Source organism: Lonchura striata, chromosome 6 (assembly GCF_050655825.1).
Source record: "Lonchura striata isolate lonStrDom1 chromosome 6, ASM5065582v1, whole genome shotgun sequence".
Lineage (NCBI taxonomy): Eukaryota > Metazoa > Chordata > Aves > Passeriformes > Estrildidae > Lonchura > Lonchura striata.
Genome location: NC_140708.1, coordinates 21,264,680 through 21,287,193, shown reverse-complemented (window position 1 = coordinate 21,287,193; position 22,514 = coordinate 21,264,680). Strand labels below are relative to the sequence as shown.

Here is a 22,514-nt window from a genome sequence, read left to right as displayed (position 1 = left end):
TCTAAAGGCCATGTAGAAAACTACAAATCCAAGTAGCTCTGTAAGACTAGTAGGATAAAAACATTATCTTTGCCATTGTCCACATAAGAACAGGCAGTCCCTTTTCAAGGAATGTAAATGGACAAGACACATGAAGGGGAAAAAGATGCATGGATGAGGAGTGATTTGACCTGTGCCAAGAAGAAACTGTGACTCCAGCTTTCCTAGCACAATGCTCTTTCCATGGTCTATACTGCCTCCAAGGCTGAAAACGCACAAATACCTTTTGAAAGCATTTTTACTGAAAACTGCTTGTCACTGTCCCACCTGCTGGAGCTTACAGCTCCCTACAGTGCTCATAGCAGAGGTGTCCAAGTGAGCACTTCATAATCCACAGAAGGCTAAATCCACCAAGATAAACTGAGCAACCAGTGATAACAAACTAAGCTGATCTATTTTCTCAATGCTTGATCACACAGTGCTCACACATATCCTTCAGCTGGCAAAGCTACAAGTGAGGCCAACCATCAGTAAAGCAGTAAGAAGCAGTGTGGAAGGGAAGACAAGGGTCCCTGTCTTTAACCTGAGCAACAGTTTGCTAAGTTGATGCTTGTCCTTGGTCCCAGATATAGTTATGCCCTTCCACTCTGGAAGTCCTAAGACTTGTCATTCAGCTCAGGAGAGGTATCAACAGATCTTTTTAAAATTTCTTACCTGAGCCACTCCATCACAAGAGTTCTAGCTTAAGAATCAAACACAGCAAAAATGGTATCCTCAGCTAGTGCAGCAAAGATCAAATTCTGATAATATTTTGCCAACTAAAATTATTAATAATAATGACAGTAGTAGTAGTAATAATAATAATCAAACTTACTAATAAGCCATCTCTAATATCCTTGGGGTTTGAATAGGTTATTAGATTTTACAAATCAAAATGTCTATATGCTCTGAATATGGACTGCTTAGGGACAGCTGGGCAGAGTTCAACCTGTCCCTATGGATTAGAATGACTCAAAGAATACTACTTTGGGCTAACACAAATGCTAAAGACAACAGTGGAGCTGTTACTAATCTACATGCAAGGCCAAATCCTGCTAAAGCGTGTCATTTTCAGTAAAGCCAACAAGAGAGGCACAAGTACATTTCAGGGTAGATCCTGATTTCTCAAGATTGGCTTAGATTTTCTCCAATATACATATGAACTTTTCTGCCTGGCAGACCTTTCATTTTAGTGGGCTTATGTAAACCAGTGGCTTTCTACACCCACTGCTCAACAAACACAACCTATATAGTATGTGACCTCCAAATGCAAATTCCTTACATGGACTACTGAGTTCAACTCTTTGGAGAAAAACTGCCAGCACATAACAGATGAGCTCGAGCTGCCTCCTCAGAAGAGGCTGCTGCCAAAATTCCTCTTTCAGCTTTATTCAGTCCATGCCCAAAAGACTGCTTTTACCTGTCTAAATGAATCCAAATGAATCCATGAAATCCATTTCACCTCATCTCCAACACAGTGCAGGAAGCATACACCTCCATGGTACAGACAGCAGGGCCAGCCTGGTGCAAAGCCCCCATTTGCTCAGGTGTGACTCTTTCTGCTTGGGCATACCAGCAGGCAGCATTCCAGCAGCACTTAGGAGAAGTAAAATTGCCCAGAAGCAGCTAATACATACAAACCATTAATACAGGCTTTCCCCCCAGAAAATATCTATTAAGGCATGCAGGAAGCTGGAGAGAATGTTAAAGTGGCAGCTCTCAGTATGACAGAATTTATGAGCACATCTGCACACAAAGGGAGAAGTGGATGTTTTCAGAGCAGGTATCTCCGTTTCTTCCACATCTGCATCTCAAAACTGAGGTCAGGAATAAACAGAAAACAAACATTCAAAGGAACAAGGTCATGGTACATCTCAACAACTACAGGGAACCAAGCTTGTAGATCAACACTGATCCACTCTCAGATCCTTAAGATGTAATTTCAGCAACACACATTTGACTACCCCTACAATTCATTTGATACCTCTTGAAAGGGAAAAAAAAGGTGTCACCAACATGTAGATGGTGATCAGAACTGCAGCGATGCCAGAGCTTGGGGCACATTCTCACTTTGTCGCCATTTTCCATTAGCTAATACTGTCAGCTCCAGGGAGGTGAGATATGACTTCACCCAGAGTAATACCATCCACATACAGAGGTTACTCCTAACTGACCCCAACCTAAGGGAGATTAGAGTCAATCCCTCCCCTTCCCACCTCTTTCACCACCTCTATATTTAACTGCAGATTAACTCATTTCCTCTATCCACATGTAAGATTAAAGTGCACCAAGTGCTGTCAGCTCAAGCAGAGCCTCAATGCATCCTCATGTAAATCACCACTCAGTGCATGTTTTAAAGTATGTCAAGGAGGAAAATGAGTCACACCTTCATACTCACAAAACCATACACTTGCTTCTCAAGAAGTAGAACTGGCTGGCAGCCCACGTCCCCAGAATAGTAAGAGATATCTCCAGTTCTAATCTTTCCCTGTCTGTTACATAAATCTCAGCGACATAAGAAGTGCCACTATTTACCAATGTGTTTGAATTAAATGTGGGTCAGTGACCAAAGCAAAGGGTCAAACACAGTGACCCAGCCTTCAGGCACTGCATTGCTTACACTTCTCTAGGAGGAAACAAATTGCCTCTCATTCCAGAAAGAGGGGAAAATAAAGCAACAAAATCTCACTGAGATCTCATGCTCACTAGGTTTGGTTCAAAGAGGCTGAGAACTACAAAACTGACTAGAAAAATGAAACACCTGCAGGGAAAGGAGAGAGAAATAGAAAGCAGTGAAAGACTTCTCAGCCTGCAATGCCACTCATGAAGGGCTTTGTACAAGGATGAAAACGCTTTCCTCAGACTGTAGCTCTCCACCCACTGTGAGGCAGACTCCCAGGAAGGAGAGAGGTGCTCTGCACTGTGAGGGGGCCAGCAGCCACAGCCCCGGGGCTGCAGGGATCCCACCCTTGTCTGGTCACAGCACTGCTGTGCTCCAACCCTTGCGGGCCACAGCCAGCACCTGACACTCCCATGGAAAGCAGGTGCCTTCTGCATTTGTATCCTCCCTCTGCATCTCAAGACACTACACTAGAAGACAGCATTTTATTTCTATCTGACCTCTCTGGAAATCACTTGGAAACCTGCTTTATAAGACCTTTATTGCAGCTTGAAGCAAACATTAGGAAGTTGTAAATAAAGTTAGGACTTTAAATCCAGCCACATGTGTTAACACCATAGTGAATATAATTTTTCACAGCTAGCAACTACAGTAATGAATTTTACCTCAATGAACACAGAAAGGGTGAAGCATGCAAAACTGAGAACAGGACTACGTTTCTTGCCTTAGATTTTATATCAGTAATCCTTTAAAGTAAAAGCACTTATTTTCCTCATCTCCCTAACCTCTCTTGGTCTAACACTTCAAGCAATGAGGTAGCTTAAATTCCAGTGGCTAAAAAAAGAGGCCTCCCTATTTTTGCCAAAAATAATAGAAAATCATTGTGAACAGCAAGCAGGGAAACATGCAGAAGAGCTACTGGCATTTGCTTCAGCTGAACAGCTGGAATAAATTGTCAATTCCTCTCACTGTATCCTCCAACTGCACTGCCTGATAAAGGGGGCTACTAAAAAAGAAAAAAAAAAAGGAAAGAAAATGCTTACAACAAGCTTATGACACATTTCAAAAGCAATCACTGCGTCTCTATTATTCAAAAAACTCTGAAACTACAAACAGATGGAAATTAAAAAAGAAACAGCAGAATGACAAAGGATTCAGCCATAGATTGCAGGAGCAATGGGGCATGGCAGGCAGATGTACCACTGCCAGAGCAGAATCTGTCTGATCTAACACAGGGAATATGTTGCCTGTGAATGGAATCAAAACATGCTGGGCAAAGACAGACATAATTATTAATTTTTGGTGCTGCCATGCATACACCAAAACAGAGATGAACATACACCAAAATATAGAGAACAAATAGTAAAGTGACTGAAACCTCCCACAAAAAGAAAGATGTACCTAGCAGGGATCAGAACTACCGAGGTGGTGGTGGATTCTCTTTCAACTCAGACATTCCCAGAGGGCTATAAACAGATTGCCATGATTTTTCATTTATTTAAGAATGTATTTTGGGGTGAACTTGTGTCAGTTTTGTTTCCCGGCAGTATGAGGTCACTATATAAAATTTATGGCAAACTTAAGACACATCTAAAAATCAATAGCAGGCTTCTAGTGAGCTGAGAAGCTGAAACACTGAACAGATAGAAAGGAAAAAAGAAACAATACACTGTATAGGGTCACTATCAGTTCATAGAAAAGCTACAAGACACACAGCCCATGAGCTGCCTAATAGATGTGAAAGGCCTCTCTGCTTTCTCTGCACATTTGGCTCCATGTTGCAATGAAACTGCAAGCATGTCTCATGGAAGCAATTCACATTTCTTGCTTCTATCCCTGTCTGCCAATGTGCTTACACACCACCACCCCCTGTGTTTGCACACATGCTTATTTTATTTTTCTGCTGAGCCTTTAAGAATGGAGTTCTTTTTGTTGCTCTTGTAATTCAGAAATTAGACCCTGAAAACATGGCCTATTCTTGGCAAAATAAAGGGCAAAAGACTCTTGATCAAGTTGAAAGGAAAAGAATACTTCCCATTCTAAAGAGCAAATTAATATTTCATATTTAATCCTCATGTTGTTTTGATGTCTTTATGCATAACAGGAGAAATGAAAATTGATTGTAACTCCTATGAGACAAATTCTCATCAGATACAATTCCGTATTTTGGACCTGAACAGTGCAAGTGACCAATTAGCTGGCAAAGTTACATCAGGTCCGATTGTGGCAACACTAATAGTCAGGCACCCTAAAATGGGTGAAAACAACTAACAACGAAACATCTGCTGAGACAGCCTTTCTGAAAGTCTAACCCTCAATAAGTCATCAGCTCTCACAGGGTCAGTGTTTGGCCCAGAGCATGACAAGTTACAGCTATTTCACTGCAGGGTACTGCTATAGGATGCTGAAGGGAGAACACAGGACACAATTTCAAGGCTGCTGTTTCTGCTGGATTATACACCATCCTGCCTAGGGTGGAAGGATCTTAAAAACATGATTTAAGACAACTCCTCCTTGTCTTAAGCACAGGAAGGGAATAATGGAAGGAGCAGCCTGAACCAGGTATGTGGAAGCTATGGAAGTCCAGGGACCACACCACTACCTGGGCAGGGATCCATAATGAACCACGCAAAAGCCACAGTAACAATCAGGCAGACTCTTGAAGCAGTAGCCCAGAAAACCTGACTCGTTAACCAATGTATAATTAAATAATACCAAGGAACCTCATAAGATTAGACAACTGAATTAAATCAATGCTTAAGAGAAAAGGTGACAAATGTACACCGAGGTTACAAAGAAGGATTAAAGAAATATTTAGCTGAGAAAGATGGAAGCATAGAAGAAAAGCTGATTAATTTCAGGCTGCAAGTCAAATAATGAATGAATAATTGTGAAGCAAAACTAGGAAGCACTGATTTATCCTGCTCCATGCTAGAAGGCAGCACTAGGTGTAATAGATACTATTTTATAAAAATAAATTTTTAAAATTGGCATGAAAATCAGCCTGAAGAATTTATTACCACTGGGCAAGAAGGGAACACAGTAGGGATATATCTTTACTGGCTTTCAAAAATGATTAGAAAATTATATTAACATCAATAATAGCTACAACTGGCAGAGCTACATGAAGAGTTCCAAGAATAATCAGCCCAAAGGCACCTCTCTCGTCCATTTGCAGCCCTATACTTGTGCCTTCAGGCAGGGTCTGCTCTTTCTGAGTCATTGCTGGAATTAAACAGGCTGTAAAATTTGTATTTAGCCCTTACATGGTTTTATGTGTGATGGATGCTGAAACCATGGGTTTGGATTCACAGTAGTTTTGGGATGCACCAATGCCAGTGAGCATTGTCTGGCAGGACTGGCAATTCTACTCCTTTAGTGAGCTGGAAAGCTAATGAGCACAGCAGCAAGTTGCCTTGACTGTGATTCCCACAATAGCTGGGTTTTTCTGAAAAATCTGCATCTCATGCAGTAACCAGGAATCTTAGGTTTCAACTAAACAAAAACCCATTTTTTTTTTTTTAGTTCTGGGAATGCCTACTCTGCACAATGCAGAGTTATAATAGACTTGTGAGCAAGCTCTGAGCTAGCTGTTAACTGGCATCATGCTCCTGGGAACAAGGAAGGCTGCGGCCAGTCTCAGTTGAGATCAGCTAAGTGCTTCATGGAGTATTTCCAGTGTAAATCTACACCTGGCCTATGCATTTTTTGCCTCTTACATTCATTTGCCTCTTACAGGCTGATTTCCCCTTAAAGATCCTTTTTATTGCCTCTGAAGGCCCAGGCTGGGCATCATCCTTCAGAGCCAATAACTACCTTATTTTCTGCAAAAGTGAGCACTGTGCTTCCACTGCAGAAGAGCTGCAATGTCTCCATCCTCTTGCAGAGTAGGTATAGCCATCTTCCAAAAAGGGCTAATAATTAATTTTTCTTTTTAATTAGTAGACCATATAAATATTTAAGGACCTCAGGCTTCTTTGTGACTACAGAAAACAAGTTTGAAAAATATTATCAAAAAACTCAAAAGAAATTAAAAAAAAAAAAAAAAGCAACGAAAATTGCACAGAAAGATCGTGGTACTGTTTAAAAATCCACATACCTAGTAACAGATTCCACACAACAACCTTGCTATTGCATAGTCCTTGTATTCATTAGGATTCTATCAAAATGCAGAGAAACATACACTTCATAGCTAAATATCTCACAAAATGTGAAATACAATGCTAACACAGTTAAAAATGGAGCACATCTGCTCAGGTTGTACAGAACATCCCTTAGAATTTCTCTCTCCATATGAATATCAATGCTTCCTTGTCCTGCCCTGGCATGTTGGCCCCTTTACATTTTACATGGTCAAAGGGTGCAACAACAGCATGACCTACTTTTTAAGTATCTTTGTACCTACTCTAAGAGTTACTTGCCAAAATAGATGCTATCCTTGAATCTGAATAAGTGGCCTTTTTGTCTTTCCCGTGAGATAATGTTAAAGTTCATATCTGTAAACAAGACAAGCTTTGATTACTCTTCTCTTGTTTACAGCTTTGCATAAAATGCAAGGTCATCAAGTCAAGTTGTTTTTCAAATTCAGTAATCATACTAAACTTTCTGAGTTAATCCTATAAACTAAATTCTCTGGGCTTTCAGAGGTTCCCTAATATGGTCATTAAATATCTAAGAGATGAGGACACCTCACAAAAACCCAAATGAACTATAAACTCTTTAGACTTCTCATTAAAAAAAAAAAAAGAGACTAAAGATATGGCAGATTACAAACTGGCACCAAGACACAACTAAGGCATGTGCCTGATGAGAGCAGCAAAGACGTGCAGAATAGCACAGACAGAGCTGTCAAATATGGTTGCAGAATTCTGAAATGAAAAAGGGATACTGTCTGGAAGACTGGCTAAGACAAGATTATCCAATACTCTGGTGCTTTTTAAAATGGTCCTGAAGTGACATTACTCCATTTTTTTCCACATTTAAAAATCAGAAAAGTATTAAAACCTGAGAGAAGTCTATCAGCAACTGTTTTGGCATTAGACATTCAGATCAAACTCAGCTTGTTTCTTATTTAGTGCTGTGTAAGATTCTAGTTACTCTTACTGATGTCTCTGCAAATATTTATATATTCAATACAAGTCAAAACTTCAGCCTCAGATAGTGTTGCCATTTATAAGACTGCATCTTGATTAGATAAATTTTCTATTAACCCTGTGATGGATTTTACACAGAGCCTCTTCTCCTTCCAACTCAGGAACTTAAATTTAACCTGGACTTCATGGAACTTCACTGGATAGACCAAATCAGTGCTGTGGAGAATCAAGTGTCCTTTCACCCATCTGTCATCTATCACACCTGCTCTATTTTAACACTGGCTGAGAATTTAGCAGACCCTGCCCATATAAGCAGCTGACCTGCCCTAGTGAAGGGTCTGCTTAGCAGAGCTTGGCCATGCATTCCAAAGCAGAGAATGCTTTGGCTCAAGCAGACAATTTCCTCTGAATGGTAAGAGCTGAAAAAACCTTTGGAACCTGACTTCATAGTAAAAGTGATCCATGTTTCAGAAGACCAGTAACTAATCTGCTTTGTATTTGGCTATAATATATGAAATATTTTTTCTATCCACCCATTCAGATAACACAGGGCTTGGTTTGATTAGAGCACAGCTCAGCTAGCTACAGTGATGCTGGGCCAAAACATTTTCAACAAGTTGTTCAAACATTATTAGTTTTGTCCTGAAAGGAGCAAGGTACTCACTTGTCTTGGGGCTTACACACAGAACAGATGTTCAAACACTAACAAAGACATGCAGCATCCAATTCCTAAGCCAGGATCTTGGGAACTTCCATTGCACTCTACTGCTGTTCTCAGCAAGCATAAGTCAGCACTTTCACCACATTTCCCAGTGACAAGAGTAAACAGAACTGCTCCCATCATGACAGGAGTGGAATGAATTAGGAAGGTATCCCAATTTCAAAGATCAGTATCAAGAGGCACAAAGTATTACAGGCTAAGTTTGTTTCTTGGCAGCTAAAATCTGTGAGGCCTGTACAGAGTGAAGGTGACTGTGATGTTATGCTGTCATTTGTAATGTTTGCTCATGGCAAAATACTTTTGAAACAAGTTCAAACTTTACAGGAAGAACTATTTAATTCTAAATTCCTTACAGCTCACATACGTTATAGAGTTCCAGCTGCATTACATGCCAAAAGAAGATGAATAAATTTTCACAATCTTATCTTAATTTCCCACCTTTTATTGAACCAGAAACTTCTTGTGGTTTTTGGCATAGGAGTCAAACAGAATAGTCTTCAGAGGCTCTCTAACAGTTAGAAGTTGTTTAGATCATCCATGTACATGCATGCCATGGAGGTAACTGCCATGGACAGTCTCTGTCTATTAAGCCTTAGCTTCACCCCAAAGTCACCTCCACACTGGAGGAATTTCTTAACCAGGCCCATAGATTTCCACAGGCCCATGAGCCAGCAATTACCACACCTCTTTGTCTTGTTGATGGTGTAGTGACAATAATCTTTTGTGTGCAGGAGATTAACACAGCCATGCTCTATGGCAAAGCATCCATTGATTTCAAGGCATTTTTATGTAAGTGAATTCTTGAGCCCCATTTCAAAAGCAATAAAGCAGCATCTCTTTGTTTAACAGGGATAAGATCAAGGCCCTTGAAAAAGGAAGGAGCTGAATAAAGTTGATCTGCTGAGGAACTGGTATGAAATATGTTCCAATACTAACTTTACCAAGGTTGTGTGAGTGCAGTTATAGCCATGTCCTGGAATCCTGCCTTTTCTTTTTAGAGATTGCGGAAGGTGGAGTGATCTGTGTCCAGAAGCTACAGCTTTTCCATAACTTGCATGCACACATTTCTGTCATGCTGTACCAATTAAATGTTCTTCTCATGGACCTGACATTGTACAAATTAATCCTCTCTTGCTTTGCTATCAGGAAACCATCATGTAGTAAGAAGGAAAGAGGAATGCTGCATGTACTTTGTGAAGAGGAGGGTGACTTAACAGATTTTAATGCAGTTTAGATTACATATTTCAGAGTAAGTTATCTCAGTTGTACAGAAGGAGATCTTCCATAGAAGACTCACTGATTCACTGAGTTCTCTGGTACTTTTCCTGGAAGGAGACAAAATTCTACAAATGCAAACAATGCAATTCTACAATGCAAACAATTTCTATGCTAGTAACTTCTGTGAACCAAATTTGGATGTATTCTGGCCGGTTTTATTCTCCTCATCAGTGACATAATTCACAGGAATGCATTCAGGAAGCCTAACTCTAGACAAGCAAAGGACAAATCCTAATCTAGAGCTCTCAGAAGTCAAAAGTCCATACACAGATGATTCAACAGATTTGATACTGGTAACTAAAATTGTATCTGCAGTTAATTAGCAGGTGAAAGTTCCAACAGCACCCTGTGCTCCACCAAATGCTGCAGGAGCTCTACTGAAACAGAAGCCTAAGCTCACTTTCATCTTCTACCAAATCTTATCATCCCACTGTGTCACACAGAGACCTGTCCTAGGGGTTCAATCCACAGGTAGGTCTGTCACCACCACAGCCTGGCAACAGGCACCTCCTTGGGAGTTCACAGCTTTTCCACTCTCCATTTGCCATCCAGAACCCTGTGCTTTCCCAGCCCCAGAGTTCCTCCTTAGCTGAGACTGAGTAGGATGTATTTCAAGTCTTTGCTGAAGTAAATCACACAAATGCTTTGCATATTTGGCAAGCAATATCCTTCTCCAGCATTTTCTATAACTAGATGCCAAGTCATGCTGTTTTACTAACTCAGCTGCTGAAAATTAGAACAGCACTTTCCATAAAGCCCACATTGCTCCAAGACCTTAGTTTGAGGGGTTGGACATTGTTTCTTTTATTCTGAGAGGGTGCCTTAAAGTTAATTGCCTCACTGTGAGGCCCTTTCAGTGGCATCAGCAGCCCTGAAGCAGTATTTTGTCACACACCCCACTCCAAGTGTAAACCATTGCTCACTCTTGGCTCCTGCACACAGAAAAGTAGCCATGTTGCAGCATCTTGCAGCAAGTTGCCTTCCACCAGCATTCTCTGGGCTGCAGAAGGCAAAAGTCAGTACAATGCTGTGGTTTACCAATGACCATACATTATTACACCTCATTACACACATGGTAATTGCCCAGAGTTGCAGAGGGGCAGTGCTTGATTAGGAATTGCTCCTGACAGATGAAAACAGTGTTGGCAGTGGGGACTGCCATGGAAATTGCCAGCAGCAGGCAGCCCATTACCAGATATAGACCTGTGAGGAGAAGCACAGTGAAAACAGACTGAGTGCGCTGTCACCTTCAGGGCTGGCTGCCAGTCCCAAATGTCAGGACTGTGCTACTGCAGGTCTCAGAATCCTGTCCACTGTAGGAGCCACTTGACATCTTAATAGGCTTGCCAAAAACAAGAAGCATTAGCTATTGAAACCCCTGTTTCTCTCTTGCACCAACAAGTCTCTTGTATTTTAAACACTGCTAACAGCACTTGCTGATGATGCAGAAGGGTGCTCAGCACTCAGGAAAGCAGCCTTGCTTTTGTCAATGCCAGCATGATAAGTAAGGTGAAGAGGAAACAGAATGAAAATATTTAAGCCTTATTTAGTCTCAGCAAAACCTCTGGTAGTTCAGCCTGATCTATTGCCAACCCTCTACATCTGGACTTGGTTTCTGATGAAAGCATCTACAGAAACAAATAAAGTGATATATTCCAGTCCTAACTAATGAGCAAAGCTTAGAAATAGTCTGTCATGACAAATGGAAACTATTCTGTTACAAATAGCAAGAACTTCCACAGTTACAAACAGCAAGAACTTCCAGAAATGCAGTAAGGAACTGCTGTAAGTGCTGAAGTCCTGGAACTCTCATCTTAAAGATAATTACAAGGGAAAGGGCAATGCTGCATTTCAGTCAGAACAAAATGATACATTTCTCTAACATATGTAATCTCAACAACTTCACAGTAACTCAGCTGAAAAGTCCCTTTTGCTGGGACTAAGCAACAGTTGTCCTTGCTCTGTCAATGGAGAAATTGGAAGCACCAGCAGGACGCTTCGTCTCAAGTCCCAAAGGAAACCACAATAGCCCAATGAACTGTGTCTACGGTGCACTCAATTGTCAGTAGACTACTGGAATGACAAAGAGCATCCTTAATAATACAGCAAACCCTTTCCAGGTTCTGCTTTTCTAAATAAGCAAAGTGATTTGGGGTTTCATGTCTACAATAAAGATAATAGGAATTAATTAATATGCTTATACTGCAAAATGCTGACTCCCTTCATTAAAGACGCTCCACAAGCATGCCTAGAGGAGTACACAAACAACATAATGCAGAAATTAGATGACTCTGAACAGAATCACTCTCTACACAATAACTCTTCTATGACAACAGGATCTTGAAGCCAGTCTCAGAGTGAGCAGAAGTCACCTTTATATCACAGCTTTATTGCACTGTGTGAAACAAGTTACCTGCTCAGTGTCTTGTGAAGAGGAACTCATCAGACACGCATGGAAGCACCTTCCATCCAAACAGTCCCTACCAGGAAACAGCGCAGTCATATCAGTGAAGTAATTCAGCAGATGACAGAGTGAAATCCACCATTGCTAATAGAGAAGAACACAGTATCTTACTACAACTTCTTCTTCCCACACCCCCAATAAGTTGCTAAAAACAGAACACCAGCCCTCCTGATGCAATGACAAATTTGGTCTCCTGACATTCTCTATGTTAAGGAAAACACAGTATGGCTTGGATACCAGCAGGTACAGGTTTTAAAAAGCTGAGAAACAAGAATTTGTCCCTGCAACTATTTAACTCTGTGTCTATTACCTCTTTCACTGAACAGAATTAAGTAGCACTGTAACTTTAAGGATGTAAACAGCTACAGTTTTGGGCTTCTGAAGAAGGACGCCCCTTATGCAAGTGCCATTGGACCTTACTAAATAGATTTAAATTTACCCCAGATTGCTCTGGATACTTATACATATTGAAAATTCATAATGATAAAATTTCACAACAATTATGTGATATGTTCAGGAGCAGAACTGCTCCTTCCTAATTAACAACTTTACACATGCTAAAAGGCTAAATCCCACTCAGGTCTAAGTAACCACTGAAGATATCATGCACCCAAAGCATTTGTAACACAAAAAAACCTAGTATTTTTAAATTCTCAGAAACTTTAGATCTTGCAGAAAGCTGTAGTTTTCATTATCTCTTCATGACCCAGTACTTTCTATTTCCCAATGAGACCAGCTATTCATTGCTTTCCCACAGTAAAAATCCTCAAAAAACCCCATGTTGCCAAAGTGTGGTTTGCAAATCAGCACATACACATACAGGACATTCATAAATCCTCATTCAAGATGCTATCAATTCTAAACATGGACATTTCACATGAACAATCATGAGAGACAAATAGTAATGGCAGCATCCACTTCACCTAACTGGAATTAGTAAAATGTCAGGCATGTAGACAGTTGCCTCTGTAGTCAATGGTGAGCGACAAGGGCTTTGAAGGGACAAGTAATCCTGTCCTACAACAAACACATAAGCTGGAACAAATCACCACATGGCAGTGCTTACATTTGTCTACTCACTATGGAAAGAGCCTGGAAACCTAGGGGTTTTTAACAGAGATGTGAATTTTCCCTAGGAATCACAGCAACAAAATTTGTCACAGCCTCAGGTGGCAGTAGCCAAGACCATGATGTCTAGCTACATATGGATCAGCACACAGGCAGCAGCCCACATTTGCAGGGCTGTTCTCATTCCGTGCTACATGGAGGCACTTAATCCTTTACAGAAGGAAAGGGAACAACTGGCACTGAGCAGCCCCACAGATTTCTTGTCCCATCAGAACAGTATATACAGAGCTGGGTAGTTTCAGTTTGTAAGAGACTTAAAGGTGTGGGTTTTAAAGTTGTGGTTTGTGTTGGAAGTGAGATTGTTTCAAGCCAACCATGTTTGGGGAAAATACCACAGCTAAAGGGGTCAATTCCAGACTGGAAATATGGCTGTACTTAAAATATAGACCAAGCTATGCTGGAATATTCGGGGTCCGGTAGCACTAAGATAACTAACCAAATAGCACAGTTCCTCGGTGAAAGCGGAAGGTCTAGAATGGTAAACCAGCAGTTTCACAACAGATCAACCTTTCACCTTCACAAAGTTCCCATGGGGATGTGTTGCTGTGCATTCAAACTGACTAAAATCCTGGCACCTCTCTCTGCTCTGACAGAGATGAGGCCAGGGCCCATCTCATAAAAGTTGTGTTAGGGTATATATTCATTAGAGGAAAAAAATCTGCACCCTGGCTTCAGCCACAGTCCTAAGGATGGTCATTAACTACTAGTGGCCTCTGGATACATCATCTTTGGAGTACTGGGAGCTCTAGACAGCTGTACAAATTGTAATAGTGTAGCCAATAAAGTGCAATGCATTTAAACATAAGCTGCTTAACATATGATGCACTGGACACCAGAGATGATAAGCAGTCCTCTCAGCCGGCTACAGTTACCAGAAAAGTGCAGATTTACTCATTCCCAACCTGCTTTACTGCTCCAGTGCTAACAAAACCAAGGTAGTCTTTACTAATTGTAAAATCAGGGTGCATTTCAGGAACAGTCAATATCAGCTGTATTTAATAGGCTGTTCTGGTGCATCCTGTTGTCAGATTCTGACATCAACAGATAAAAAAATGCAACACCATAAGAAAGAAATACAGATTATATCCATGAAAGTTTTATGTACATTATTGATCAAGTAAATCCAGAGACATTACAGAATGGAAATGGAATAAGCTGTTTCCTGAAGTAACATTTTAGACCATGACCTTTTTTGCACCATACTCATCTATTTCAAGAGATGGCAAAAGCCCTATGTCACAAGGCAACCCCACATTTGCACAGATTAACTATGATGTGTTTCTTATTTAGGATTTGATTTTGCAATTTTTTACACATAGCCTTTTCCAAGCAAGCCCACTGACTGCAAGGCAGTTGCTCATGTAAGCAGAGATTTCTCTTTCAGGCAAGGGTTTTTAGGCATCTGTTAGTACATGTTTGTATGTTTCAATTAAATTGAATGCTTAATGTTGTAGTCTCTGAACTTATATAACAACTATTTCAGCTCATGTAACAATGACACTTAAAAATATTTTTATTTTTATTCCTGCTAACAGTTTTAGTATAAATTGAGCAATGTGATCCTAAGCTACAGTGGTATTAATTTGAGCTCTAGAATGTCAACAGGAGAAGTTCATCAGGGTAACAAAATGCTTCATTATCAGTCTGCAAAATACATATGACATTTAGAAGACAGTAATCCTCATATTCTTTTGAACTTTTGCAAGGATTTGTTACAAAATACCATTAGCAACTGATAGATTCTTGTAGAGTTGGGATAGAAACAAAGTGGCTCCACCAAGAGTCTCATGACCTGCAGCATGCTTAACATGGACCCAGTGCCCTCCTGCAATGATACAGTCCTGCAGAGCAGAAGTCCTCATCACATGTGAGGCTCTTAAATTCATGAACAACACATTGTCTTGCTAAACTGAATTACTTGGATTTAGGGATATTTCTCATAGATATAAAATAAAAAATTTTCACTGATGAGAAAGTTAGTTCAAGTTAATGATGCAAGTGGACACTTAGGCGGCCCTGGACATCTTCAAACAGCTGGACAAGCATTACATTACCTTTGTTACATTTGTAGGTAAGTGAAGCAGGTCCATGATACTAGGCTTATTTTAAATAAGGAAAACAGAGAAGCCAAGGCTGAAATTATTAAAAAGTGGATCTGTCTGTTTAATCTTTCTTCCACTGAAGTCAATGGAAAAATTGTCAGCCGCAGATTTGCATTTCCATGGGATCCCTTTATATTCCTGTGGTAGGGCAAAAAGCCTAGTTTTAAATATCTTGATCCTGCCAGGCAGTGTAATGAAGCCTTAGTGGAAATAAGAATTAGGCCTCCATCAGCTTGAATAGGAATAGATTTACATAACTGCTGTGTGCTTTTGAAAATTCTACCCAAAGCAAGCATATTATTTGACCAATAGGCTTGTGACAGACAGTAGAACAACTCAGTTCATCTGACATTAGTGAGCACTAGACCAAATCAATCCCTCAGTGTTTCCAGCTTAGAAGAGGGCTCAGTTACACAGAAGTGTAACTGAGACAATAATAATTTAAAGGCACAGATGTCTTTAGATTATTTTAAAGAACATTTTAAAAATAGAAAAGGTATACAACATTTGATCCAATGCTGATGACCTATTACCAAGCTGCTCAAAATTAAGCGCTGTCCATGACAAACTAGTTTAAGGGGAGAACAAGATAGATATGCAAACGGTTCCCACCATTAAAAGATGGCAATATTAACCAAGTTATTCCAATAATGTGTGTAAAAGATGGGCAAAGGCAGAAAGGCTGAAGGGATCTTTTAAAAATAGGGTTCCAGAAAGGATCCTGTCTGAGAAGATGGGCTTGAATGGAGCATTGAGGCTATCTGCCCTTCCTGGATACCAAGCCACTGCATGCACACTATATTGACACTTAATTACTCTAGCTTCCAGCATGATTAAGACTGAGAAATGCCCCGCATGTGAATATATATGTATGACTTTGGGCTGCACGCTGTCTCAACAAAACCACCCAAGTTTGTTTAAAATTCTATCAGCTCAGTAGGTTGTTCCCTCCATCCTCCCCTTTCCCCCCCTCCCCCTGCCATCAGTGGTTATGCTTTAACCATGTATGGAAAAGTTTCCAGAGGTCTGAGCCATTAAAACGTACAGAGAAGAGAAGAACTTGGCAAATATGAAATAAAAGCATTTTAAATGGCTCCAAGACAGCATACTTCCCCTTGCTACTGAAAATGTGATAGATGTGCTCCCATTTCTGTGTAGGAGGTCATGATCTGAGGTTTTGGACAAGTCTATAAACTTAACTACACACAATGTGCCCCCAAAACTGTTCAAATACAGATTAGCACATCAAAACCTGCAGGAAATATTTTGATCTGATTTCAAACAACAAAACAAACAGCTACACAAACACAAAAAACCCTACACCCCAACACTTAAAGTAGTAGTGCTGTGTGTTATCTGCAGACAAGCTTACTGCCAAGTATTCTTCTACACGCCAAAAACTATGGTTATTCTTGGACAATTTCTTATTTACAGCCCATTAGTGTGCATGAAACAGTGGTGTTCTGCCATTTTTAAGAGCTGCTGATCACAAGAAAACCACTAACACACCTCCTCTCAGAGCACATGATTTATGGGGAGAACATTACAGCTATCTTCCTCTTCCCCACAAGAAACAGACATTAAAGAAATAAAAAAACTCCAACAACATTAAGAAAATATCCAGGACACAGGAAACATTGTATAGAAGCTTACACAATGATAAGACATTACCCAGAAGCATGTGGAATTTACCATGGACAACATCCTGCCCCTGGTAATAATGTAAGGTGCAAAGAGAATTAATGAATAAGTTTCCCACCTTCTTCCATATTTTAGAGGACTACCAGATCCGCATTTAGAAAAACAGATTTTCTGATGATGCGCTCTTTCAAACCTTTTAGGATGTTCTGATTCAGAGTTGCTAAGTAATCACAATTTAGTAGGATATCTTCTCCCTGAAGATAATTCGGGGGGAACTCTCACAGAGCTCATTAAGGAACTGGAATTCAGGAAACCTAAACTTTATTCCCAGCCTTGTGTAATCACTGCACTAGAAAGCAGCATCTCATTTTCTCAATTAGAAAACAGAACTAAAGCTGCTGTTTTCCTTTTCAAATACTTAAGAACTTAATCAATACTCTATAAAAAGTCTTGCACTTCTATCACTGTGTTAAGTACTCAGTCTCCCCACCTGAAACCAACCAGATTTTGACATTTATTTTTCATACTCTCCTGGAATATTCCAGACAAATTTATATCAATTCCACTACAGAATCATGATTCAAGAGCAGAGACTTACTGCTGTATCAACCCAGAATAATTGATTACAAATGGTGTTAGTCCAGGTCTCAGTTCTACTGCTGTAAATCCAAGGCATGCCCCTTATCATGCAATCTAATCAATGCCACTACCTGCAGCCATATAGATCCCAAAAAGAATGTGTGCCTTTGTCTGTCCAATCACAAAATAATTTAGGAAGTGCAACACAGAAGAATATAGATCCTAAGTGATTCCCACTGCCATTTTACTTCTGGCAGCATTATTAATAATTCCTTTGCTTCTAAGAACCCCACCTTCTCTCCTACCCAAGTCATCCTCACTTTGTGACATGAATAATTTGGGAAGAATATTAATACTGTATACATTGAAAGAAAAATGCACCTATACCTTTTTATTACTTCATGAATGGCAGCCTTTCTATGCATTCTATTCTTCAACAAATTCATGAATTTCATTAAATCTTTAAAGTATCACTTCTACATCATGCATAAAATCATATTCAAGTAATACTGTCTATAAATCTTTTACTATTTTGTCACATAGAACATATTAGGGTACTGAGGATGAAATCTCAGAAGAGGTGTATGAGAGCAAGCTGCAAAACAGATTAGCAAAGATTTGGGTGCCAAAAGCTTTTTATAACCATGCAAAACTATGAGATATAGAAAAAAAAAAAAAAACCAGACTTCACATTTTATTCTCTGTGAAAATTAAGTGGGCCCTAGAAGTCTTGGTTACTCAGAATATACAACTGTGGGAATTCATAAACTAATCAAGTCAGGGGTTGGATGGGATTTCTTATAAAACAGGACAGCCCTGAGTTATATGTTCTTGGTTCTGGGGAACCTATCACATAGAGAGCCAAAAGATTCTAATGAAATCTAAAAAATCTAAAAAAAAAATTTTAAAGTTATATTAACACATGATAATGTGCTAAACATTACTGCAGTGTGCATAGCAAAGTACATCAATATATCAATCTATGCTTCCCTCCCTTCAGGTATTATCAGAAATTACAATCAAAAATGAGACAAATCTCATTTCTGTGTATTGATTGAAGAGAAGAAAAACAGACATGCTCTGTGTGACAGATATGACTCTTTCCTAATAAAGCTTTCAGCAGTTCTTTAACTCAGCATATGCCTTTTACGTGTGTAAATATATTATGGATAAATATAAAAACCTTACCTAAAAGGTTTTCATAGTGCAACACTTTTTATCACAGCATTACTTAAAGGTTCAGTCAAATCCTATCCCTAATGTCCTAGGTGTTCTGAAACTAGATACCTCATCAGACTATACAGACAAATGAAGCATCATTAATGCTGAGTATTCATATATAGGGAAATTTAATGAAGACAGATGAAATAAAATGCTGGAGATCACACAGAGTTAGATATTAAACTTGCCCCTCTTAGTGAGCCTCAGTTCACAGCCAAAGCTCATTTTCAGCTGCCACAGGGGAGCCTGGACAAGGCTGCTGTGCCCAGTTATGCCTCCATGCAGTTATTTATCTCACTTGTTGGCCACAGACCATAGGTATGCAAGACAGTAAATCATCATATGATGGCCATATAGAGAAGATATTTTACATAAAGGGAGACCATTCGGTCACCTCAAAGGAGTCTCAATGGAAATCTCTCCGGCAGAGTAGGCAGGAAGCTCTCTACAAGGTGTTTTAAAAGCTATTAGCCACACTCTGGGTTCTGGCTCTTGCTCTAAATGACTGCCTCTGTTGAACTGTATGCCTTAGGAAGCTGCAGAATAACAAACTTTGTCATTTAAACATCAAGAAAATATTCTGGAAAAACTTAACAGAAAACTGAGCCATGGTGTTCAGGGCTGTTCAGCCTCCTGAGCTCAGACCATTAACAGCCATCTCAAGTCACTGATGGGAGAAGTGGGAAAGCACTTACGGATGCTGCAGAGTGGGACTCCACTTGGGAGCAGCAGCAGTAGCCTTTTATGTGCAACAACATATAATGTAGCTCCAGCCTTTCAGAATGACCATAAATTACTAAGCAAGAGGATGAATCCCTAAAGGAAGCATTAAAGTTTAAGTCAATCACAAGAAAGAGACAGGGTAACTATCTTCAGATATCACCCAAATCTACCTAAACCAAGGTGGTTTCTAAATGATCCTGTATTTACTATAATCTCTCTCTGCTTAATTGAATCTTGGCTTTCCCAACTAGAACAGAGGGGCTGTTCATGGCCTGGAGCTATGCCAGAATGAAATCCAGATTAGCTGTAGCTTTAATTTCTTAAACCAGACCACGTGGAAGAACTCCAGTACCTAAGAGCAGTTGCTGGGCTCTCTCCATAGGCTACTTGTGGCCATGCTGCCATGCCAATCTCAGGTGAGGTGAATATTGCAAGGACAGACGCAGATGATTACTGGAGTAGAATATAATTGGAAAATGAGACTGAAGAACCTGTCCTGACATCAACCACAATGCTTGTCTTAAAGTCCAAGCATCTGGATGCTCACAGACACTCGAACTTTTGAAATGAAAGAAGTTCTCCTCCCATATTTATGCCAGAATAACTAAGAAAGACTTAACCCTAGGTCTCATTCAAAATGTTTGGAATGTGCTACTAATTATTGAGTCAAATAATCAAGTTTGACTCTGGCCCTAAATTGTTCCAGCTGCAACTGAGAAATCTAGAATCATACCCAAAGTTAAGTTTCAAAGGCTAAAGGGAATCCTTGACTTTCCATTAAATTAAGAAAATAATTTAAAACAGAAACTAATTAAATCATTAAGCAGGCTTCAAAATGAGCCCATCTTACTTCCAGTTTAAGTTAAAAGAAAATCTCAACTTGAATTTGCAGTTTATGCATGGTATCTCTTTTTTTTATTTCAGGATATTCATTTGGGGAAATTTAACAGGCAAGAGATGCCTATCTGAGAATGGAATTGATCAGGAATGCAGTTACAACAGAAAGAATTTCAGCAGACCATAAAAGACAAAGAGAAAAAAAAGAGAAAAGCCTACTACAAGAACAGTCGAGCAAAACGCAACTGTAGTGAGTTTGGGCTGTTTCCCAGTACTCCAGGGGGAATTCTGCTATTTGCTGAGTTCAGTGAACATAATCTAGCACAGAAGGAAAAAAAAAAGTGCCACTGCTTTCACCATTTTCTCAGTTCAGCTTCGTATGAGAAATCATATAAAAGACAGAAAAATTATTGTATTACTATGACAGCAAACGATAGCTTGCAAAGCAGATGTTCTCAGCACACATAAGAGGGACTGATTGGACTCTGAATAAAACTACACAACCAGAATGAAAAAAAATAAAGTCATTCAGCTGCCAGAAATGAATAAAGAAGTAGGGGATTCAAAAAGTAGTTGGGAAATAACATCTGTAGTCAGTCTCATTTTGTTAAACAGCAAAAGGGAATCAATACTTTCCACCACACTTTATAGACAGCACTATTTGAGTTACTTTCCTCCAAGAATCTCAGTATGTAACTTCAAGGAAATTAAAAATCATTCAGAACATACACAAACAGTTAACAGGAAATATAAAATTAAGTAATTGAAACAAAATCTACCTCGAAAACCAGCAGATACTCCACAAGTTATTTATAGCAGAAAATTTATACGAGATTGGAAAGGTCCTAAACCTTCTGCTGTTTCAAATACTTACTTCTTGCAGCCAAAATCACATCAGTGGAATATCCAGGAAAATTTTAAAAATATTGCATTAGGGAGCTTGACCAGCTGAAAACATGATGTAACCCTTCCTTTGGACCTTCCAGCCATAGGAATTTACTCATTCAACAGAAGCACAATGTAATACTGTAGTGCAGCCTTTTACATAGGGATACCAAAAAAGGGGAGGGAGGGGAAAGCCCTTCCCCAAAGACTTTAGTTCAGCCCACTCATTAAAATACAGAGTGGAAACAGCTGCTGTAGAAAGGAAGAGGATGTTCAAGCAATTTTTTTTGTTAACTTTCTTAGGTGCAAACTCATTTCATTCTGGAGTCTCAGTAAGAAAAATAATTTTTCTTTTGAACTTCACTCTTCCTCTGGCATTGCTCTTTAAGAAAGTGACTCTAGCTCCACTTAATAATAAAAATAACAGTGGATAGTCAGCTCTCCGTTTTTCAAATCATTACATCTCACTCAGGGAAAACAGATCCCTAAGAGATCTCTCTCTCCACTATGTAAGCTCTAGTACAAGTGCACATGTGCTCTATAAGACTTAAGTCTTCACACAATGTAATATTAATCTCAAATGACTTCCCACCAAGAAGTCCCAGGCAAACAACACTGATAGCAGCATTTAGAATTGACAGCATGTCTCCTACAGATTAGCACCTCAAAGTTAAAACTAGATAAAGAACAGAGGAAGGAGGTAAGAATAATGAAAGCTCCTCAAGTGTTTGACCAAGAGACACAGGATAAACAAGGATTCTTCAATCTGAGAAACAGTTGGCAGAGGGGAGATGAGAGAGTGTTCTATTAAATCATCAAATGCACCAAAAATGCTAATCTGGGAATGGCAGCCCATTCCTTCTTGTAACAAGAACTAAAGGACACTTTAGGCAGAAGTTTTAAAACAAACAAAATGAAGTTATTTTTCACATCATTAATAGAACAATTGCACAGCTTGTTGCCCATGATCTTGTGGAAGTCCACCCTGTGAGCAAACTCAAAAAAATGAAATTCAAAAAAATGAATGAACAGTTCTAATCCTAGAACTTTTGGCATGAGAAACTATCAACCAAAAGTTACTGGAAGGTGTGGCTATCTCACGTATGATAACAATTTGAATTTTCCCTCTACATTAATCCTTCCCCTAAACCACTGACACTGACCACTGCCAGAGCAGCGGTCTACATTAAAAGGATCTTTGAAC

General features: G+C 39.6%; 1 protein-coding gene across 15 annotated transcripts in view; it reads right to left on the bottom strand.

Annotated features, from left to right (window-relative positions):
* Positions 1–22,514, bottom strand: part of SORBS1 (sorbin and SH3 domain containing 1) — a 208,571-nt gene that overhangs the window by 85,208 nt on the left and 100,849 nt on the right. For 4 of the 15 annotated variants that reach the window (XM_085583535.1, XM_085583537.1, XM_085583532.1 and 1 more), the window contains one exon: positions 12,144–12,210. The exons of 9 other annotated variants lie outside the window; for them this stretch is intronic. The gene's annotated coding sequence lies outside the window, so the exon portion shown is untranslated. Of the gene's footprint in view, positions 1–12,143; positions 12,279–22,514 lie in introns of all 15 variants that reach the window. 2 more of the 15 variants (XM_085583538.1, XM_085583533.1) reach the window with 1 other exon arrangement.